The 7,547-nt window shown below is 46.5% G+C and overlaps 1 pseudogene; it reads right to left on the bottom strand.

The window, feature by feature from the left end:
* Positions 1-5,895: 5,895 nt before the first annotated feature.
* LOC133398914 (5S ribosomal RNA) lies at positions 5,896-6,014 on the bottom strand (annotated as a pseudogene).
* Positions 6,015-7,547: the final 1,533 nt, after the last annotated feature.

Genomic DNA, 7,547 nt, shown 5'->3' with positions numbered 1-7,547 from the left:
GAACGACTAATATTGCAATAGTCCGGTGCAATGACCATTGTGCAAAGGGCGGTGAGACTTCAAGGAGTGTATGCGGTTTAAAGTGACGAGTAGTGCGATCATCTGGGACAATGTTGGTTGTGCAAATGTTACAGATACTCCTCAATCAGTGTGCAAATGGAGCAGATGCTACTCTGGCATGAGTGGCCAGTATATGCAAATAGTTCAGCATGGCGAGACAACTACAGTGAGTGCACGAGTAATACATAATTGGCCCCACAGAAATGTGACAACGAACTCAAGTCAAAAAATTGCCAGCTTGTTGTAATGGAATTATAGGTTAGGTGTTTAAAAAGTTGATCGCAAGAGGGAAGAAGCTGTTGGAATGTCTACTAGTTCTAGTTTGCGTTGATCGGTAGCGCCTACCTGAGGGAAGGAGCTGGAAGAGCTGGTGACCGGGGTGCAGACGGTCCGAGAGGATTTTGCACGCCCTTGTCTTAGTTCTGGCAGCGTGCAAGTCCTCAATGGTGGGTAGGGGGGTACCGACAATCCTTTCAGCAGTTTTGATTGTCCGTTGCAGTCGGAGTTTGTCCTTGAACACAGGACTGATTCGATGACTGCTGTGTAGAACTGTCTCAGCAGCTCCGGTGGCAGGCCATGCTTTCTCAGAAGCCGCAGGAAGTACATCCTCTGCTGGGCCTTTTTGAGGACGGACTTGATGTTGGTCGCCCACTTCAGGTCCTGAGAGATTGTAATTCCCAGGAACTTGAAGGTCTCGACGGTTGACACAAGGCAGCTGGACAACGTGAGGGGCAGCTGTGGCGAAGGATGCCTCCTGAAGTCCACGATCATCTCTACCGTCTTGAGCGTGTTCAGCTCCAGGTTGTGTCGGCCGCACCACAGCTCCAGCCGCTCCGCTTCCTGTCGATATGCAGACTCGTCACCGTCCTTGATGAGGCCGATGACAGTGGTGTCATCTGCAAACTTCAGGAGCTTGACAGTCGGGTTCCCTGAGGTGCAGTCGTTCGTGTAGAGAGAGAAGAGCAGCGGAGAGAGGACACAACCTTGGGGCGCCCCAGTGCTGATGCTGCGTGTGGATGAGGTGGCCTCCCCCAGCCTGACCTGCTGTGTCCTGCCCGTCAGAAAGCTGTAAATCCACTGGCAGATGGCAGGTGAGACGCTGAGCTGGAGAAGCTTGGTTGAAAGGAGTTCAGGGATGATGGTGTTGAACGCTGAGCTGAAGTCCACGAACAGGATCCTCGCGTAGGTCCCTGCCCTGTCGAGGTGTTCTAGGATGAAGTGCAGTCCCATGTTGACTGCATCATCCGCAGACCTGTTCGCTTGGTAGGCAAACTGCAGGGGGTCCAGCAGGGGACCTGTGACACTCTTGAGGTGGTCCAGCACGAGACGTTCAAAGGACTTCATGACCACAGATGTCAAAGCGACAGGCCTGTAGTCATTCAGACCAGAGATTGCAGGTTTCTTGGGGACTGGAATGATGGTGGAGCGTTTGAAACAGGATGGAACTTCGCACATTTCCAAAGATCTGTTAAAGATCTGAGTGAAGACTGGAGCGAGCTGGTCCGCGCAGACTTTGAGGCAGGATGGGGACACATGGTCCGGTCCTGTCGAGGTCCTGAGAGATTGTAATTCCCAGGAACTTGAAGGTCTCGACGGTTGACACAAGGCAGCTGGACAACGTGAGGGGCAGCTGTGGCGAAGGATGCCTCCTGAAGTCCACGATCATCTCTACCGTCTTGAGCGTGTTCAGCTCCAGGTTGTGTCGCCCGCACCACAGCTCCAGCCGCTCCGCTTCCTGTCGATATGCAGACTCGTCACCGTCCTTGATGAGGCCGATGACAGTGGTGTCATCTGCAAACTTCAGGAGCTTGACAGTCGGGTTCGCTGAGGTGCAGTCGTTCGTGTAGAGAGAGAAGAGCAGCGGAGAGAGGACACAACCTTGGGGCGCCCCAGTGCTGATGCTGCGTGTGGATGAGGTGGCCTCCCCCAGCCTGACCTGCTGCGTCCTGCCCGTCAGAAAGCTGTAAATCCACTGGCAGATGGCAGGTGAGACGCTGAGCTGGAGAAGCTTGGTTGAAAGGAGTTCAGGGATGATGGTGTTGAACGCTGAGCTGAAGTCCACGAACAGGATCCTCGCGTAGGTCCCTGCACTGTCGAGGTGTTCTAGGATGAAGTGCAGTCCCATGTTGACTGCATCATCCGCAGACCTGTTCGCTTGGTAGGCAAACTGCAGGGGGTCCAGCAGGGGACCTGTGACACTCTTGAGGTGGTCCAGCACGAGACGTTGAAAGGACTTCATGACCACAGATGTCAAAGCGACAGGCCTGTAGTCATTCAGACTAGAGATTGCAGGTTTCTTGGGGACTGGAATGATGGTGGAGCGTTTGAAGCAGGATGGAACTCCGCACATTTCCAAAGATCTGTTAAAGATCTCAGTGAAGACTGGAGCGAGCTGGTCCGCGCAGACTTTGAGGCAGGATGGGGACACATGGTCCGGTCCTGTTGCTTTGTTAATCTTCTGTTGTTTGAAGATGCGTCTCACATCCTGTTCATGGATGGTTAACGCAGAAGTCAGAGGTGTGGTTGTGGTCGCGGGTGCGGCCGGGTGGGTGTGTGGAGTGAAACTGTCCTTTTCAAATCTGCAATAGAAGGTATTCAAGTCGTTGGCTAGTGTGCTATTGTTCTCAGCTTGGGGGGATCGTCGCTTGTAATTAGTCAGCGATTGGAATGCACGCCAGACTGATTTCGAGTCGTTCGCGCTAAACTGTTTTTCCAACTTTGCTGCATAGATCCTCTTTGCAATGTTAATTTCTTTAGTAAGCTGGTTTCTAGCTCGATTATACAGGGCCCTGTCCACGCTCTGATATGCATCTTCCTTAGCTTGGCGAAGCTGCTTAAGTTTAGCAGTGAACCACGGCTTGTTGTTGTTGAATGTCCGAAATGATTTTGTTGGTACACAAACCTCTTCACAGAAACTGATATAGGATGTGACAGTGTCCGTATATTCATCCAGGCTGCCAGCTGAATTTTCAAAGACACTCCAGTCTGTGCAGTCTAAACAGCTTTGAAGTTCCATCTTTGCTTCATTGGTCCACTTTTTGACTGTTTTCACTGTAGGCTTCGCACATTTAAGTACTTGCTTGTACGTCGGTATTAAGTGAATTAAGCAGTGATCAGACGAGCCCAGGGCTGCACGAGGTATAGCACGGTATGCGTTTTTTACCGTAGTGTAGCAGTGGTCTAAAGTATTATTTTCCCTGGTAGGACAGTCGATGTGCTGCTTGTATTTAGGGAGTTCGTGGTTGAGTTTAGCTTTGTTAAAGTCCCCGAGAATAATGAGGGGTGAGTCAGGGTGTTTTTTTTCAATTTCGTTGACTTGTTCGGCGAGCGTTAGCAATGCGGCGCTCGTGTTAGCTTGCGGTGTGATATAGACTCCAGCCAGTATAAACGATGCAAACTCACGTGGCGCGTAAAATGGTTTACAGTTCAGAAACAGCGACTCCAAATGCGGGCTACAGTGTGTGCTGAGCACCGTGACGTTCGTACACCATTTTTCGTTTATATGGAGGCATATCCCGCCGCCCTTCGTTTTTCCCGATGATTCCATGTCGCGGTCCGCTCGATGAATGTTGAAGCCGGGAAGCGTGACGGCGCCATCGGGTACGGCGTCGCAAAGCCAGGTCTCCGTGAAGCACATGGCCGCGGAACGTCCGAAGTCTTTACTGGTCTTTAACAGAAGATGAAGCTCGTCCATTTTGTTGGGTAGGGAGCGTACATTCGCGAGGTGGATCGACGGGAACGCCAATCTGTGTCCTCTCTTGCGGAGTTTCACCTGAATTCCGGCTCGTTTTCCTCTGTGGCGCCGCTTCCGCATCCATGCGCCAAAAACCGCGGACGCCGCTCCGGTGAGTAACTCGGGGAAAAAACTGAGCGGATTTTCGAAAGTTGGTGACAGAAAGTCCGGAGTAGCCTCCTTGATGGTTAGCAGGTCTCCCCTTGTGTAAGTGAGTCGTGTAAGGTCTCCAAAGACGGACGAAAAACACAAAAACAAAGACAATACTAGAGAGCGCGTTACCGAGGCGGCCACACTGGTAGGCGCCATCTTGATATCCTCATCCTCTGCTGGCCCTCAAAAAGGCCCAGCAGAGGATGTACTTCCTGCGGCTTCTGAGAAAGCACGGCCTTCCACCGGAGCTGCTGAGACAGTTCTACACAGCGGTCATCGAATCGGTCCTGTGTTCTTCCATCACAGTGTGGTTTGGTGCTGCTACAAAAAAGGACAAACTCCGACTGCAACGGACAATCAAAACTGCTGAAAGGATTGTCGGTACCCCCCTACCCACCATTGAGGACTTGCACGCTGCCAGAACTAAGACAAGGGCGTGCAAAATCCTCTCGGACCGTCTGCACCCCGGTCACCAGCTCTTCCAGCTCCTTCCCTCAGGTAGGCGCTACCGATCAACGCAAACTAGAACTAGTAGACATTCCAACAGCTTCTTCCCTCTTGCGATCAACTTCTTAAACACCTAACCTATAATTCCATTACAACAAGCTGGCAATTTTTTGACTTGAGTTCGTTGTCACATTTCTGTGGGGCCAATTATTTATTACTTGTGCACTCACTGTAGTTGTCTCGCCATGCTGCACTATTTGCATATACTGGCCACTCATGCCAGAGTAGCATCTGCTCCATTTGCACACTGATTGAGGAGTATCTGTAACATTTGCACAACCGACATTGTCCCAGATGATCGCACTACTCGTCACTTTAAACCGCATACACTCCTTGAAGTCTCAGCGCCCTTTGCACAATGGTCATTGCACCGGACTATTGCAATATTAGTCGTTCGAACTGCTCTAAGTGCTAGAGGACTCTGCATCTTTTTGCACAATTGTTTTTTGTCAATGTCTTTATGTCCCCAAAGTGTTCTGTAAATTGACTGTTTGTTGTACTAGAGCGGCTCCAACTACCGGAGACAAATTCCTTGTGTGTTTTGGACATACTTGGCAAATAAAGATGATTCTGATTCTGAATTGTCAAAAAATAACACAAAATTTGCATCGACATGATCACATTCCTTTTCACATTCCGGTAACCTTTTATTGCTGAGTGACTCTCCGTACTTTGGTCTAATGTGATTATGTCTCCAAAGTATTTTTTGTCAAATGGCTGTCCGTTGTCACACGAGAGGGGCTCCAACTACCGGAGAAAAATTCCTTGTATGTTTCTGACAAACTCGGCAAATAAAGAGGATTCTGATTTTGATTCTGCTGATTCTGATTGAATTTACTCGATCTCATCTCCTCCAACTAATACTGCCATTCACTTGACAGTAATGTATTTCTCGGAAGTGGTTCGGGTTCATAAACCGTGGCTTTGAGGTCCACACAATAATGTGCAATAATTACGAATCATTTGAAAATCCATACCTTTGTATCCTTAGCCTCGAGCCAATTAAAAGCACTGATGTGATAAAATTGTGACGTATCACGTGATACTAATATATATATATATATATATATATATATATATATATATATATATATATATATATATATGTATATATATATTTATATATATATATGTATATATATATATGTATATATATATATATAGAGAGAGATATAGATAGATAGATAGATAGATAGATAGATAGATAGATAGATAGATAGATAGATAGATAGATAGATAGATAGCTAGATATAGATATATGTGTGTATCGATTTTATTTTATTTTTACTGTCGGAAAAGGAGAAACGGGATGTTTAAAAAAGGTACTTGAAGATTCTGTCTACTAATCAAGAGACGGTAAATCATAAGAGAGAGGATGACTGTATTATAATTTAAGTCAACCACCGATAAGAAAATGATTCCACGAGAATCTAAAGTGAAAAAGCTTACGTCACCTGGTATTCCCAGGCGGTCTCCCATCCAAGTACTAACCAGGTCCGAATCTGCTTAGCTTTCAAGATCGGACGAGATCGGGCGTTCTCAGGGTAGTATGGCCGTAAGCCACATGGTTACCTGAAAAGCAACATTTTATATTTAAAAAATATCATATTTCGCTGAAAAATATCTCGAGCGGATCGCGTCATCTTTATTCCCAATTGTTGGCTGGTCTATTTTGGATTTTTTGTGTGTGGATGATGCGAACTTTGAGGTCCACACAATAATGTGCAATCATTACGTATCATTTAAAAATCCATACCTTTGTATCCTTAGCCTCGAGCCAATTAAAAGCACTGATGTGATAAAATTGTGACGTTCACGTGATACTAATATATATATATATATATATATATATATATATATATATATATATATATATATATATATATATTGAAGGGAATATAGAATACTTTATATTCTAAAATGTAATTCTAACTAGTTTGGAAGAGAATGTGTATTGGAGAATAGGAGTATATTGCAGGAAGGCCCCCAGCGGGGGGTATGTGGCCCCATCAGGGGGTATTTGGAGACAGATGGCAAAGAAGAAAGGAACTGCGGGGAGCCACTATAAACATTGAATGCAGGAGACATCGGCAGGCGACGTTTGGACCCAGATCAAATAGTCATCATTTGGCCGAACAACGATGACGTCAGATTACGGACCAATCGGACGACAGCGATTCCACACCGGCCTGTTTGAAACATTGTATAAGTCTGGGGGAGAGCCAGATAGTTTTTGTTCTACTACTGCATCTGCTAAGAATAAGTTAGGGTAGTTACGAACCCAGAGCTCTGCAAAATGTATAGACTCCTCTGTCAGGAATAAATTGGTTGCTTTTTACACATTGTTGTGAACGACGTTCTTTCACGAAAACGAACACGCTTGGAACCACGGATGTTAGGAGATTTTAAAACACAGGTTCCTTCAAATGGTGACCCCGACGTGATCCTGAAGGAACAATAGATAAAAAGACAGAGGAGCGGACAGGAATTCAGTTCGACTGCAGATCTGCCCGGTGCACCGAAATAAAAAAGGTGAGCAGAAGCCTGTTTGATTATATCACGAATTCTGCGCATTGGAAATTACGAAATTTGGGAGGCTTGTGGTACAGTTGTTTTGTTGTCTATAGTTAATAAGACGTTGTGTTGTTAAAATTGCATAATTAAAGTTAGGGTAACGGAGGACCTGACGTCAGGGTAACAAGGGACCTGACAGACCAGGATCAGAGAAAATCCTGGAAGTAGGGTAACAAGGTACCTACTTGTCCCGTCGTAGACTGACTTGAAATCGGACGCGGTTTCAAATTGTAACGTTTCGGTAGACGTTGGGGATTTTGGGACCCCCAAAAACCGATTTAGAATAAGATGAGTGTGCCACCAAAACTCGGGGTTGTGAATTGGACAGACGAGTGTCGAGGTAATGAATGTGATATGTATCGGAGTGATTACCAAAAGTCATTGGAGAATTTGCGAAAGGAAATAGAAAGTCAGTTGTTAGCGGGCATTGAGAGGAAGAAGCATAAAAAGAAACAAGTAGAATTTAGAAAGGTGTGGATAATGTGGAAATGTACAGTGTTTCATGTAGCGGTTGAGTTTC

Source organism: Phycodurus eques, unplaced genomic scaffold, assembly GCF_024500275.1.
Source record: "Phycodurus eques isolate BA_2022a unplaced genomic scaffold, UOR_Pequ_1.1 contig_508, whole genome shotgun sequence".
Taxonomy (NCBI): Eukaryota; Metazoa; Chordata; class Actinopteri; order Syngnathiformes; family Syngnathidae; genus Phycodurus; species Phycodurus eques.
This window is presented reverse-complemented; position numbering and strand designations above follow the sequence as displayed.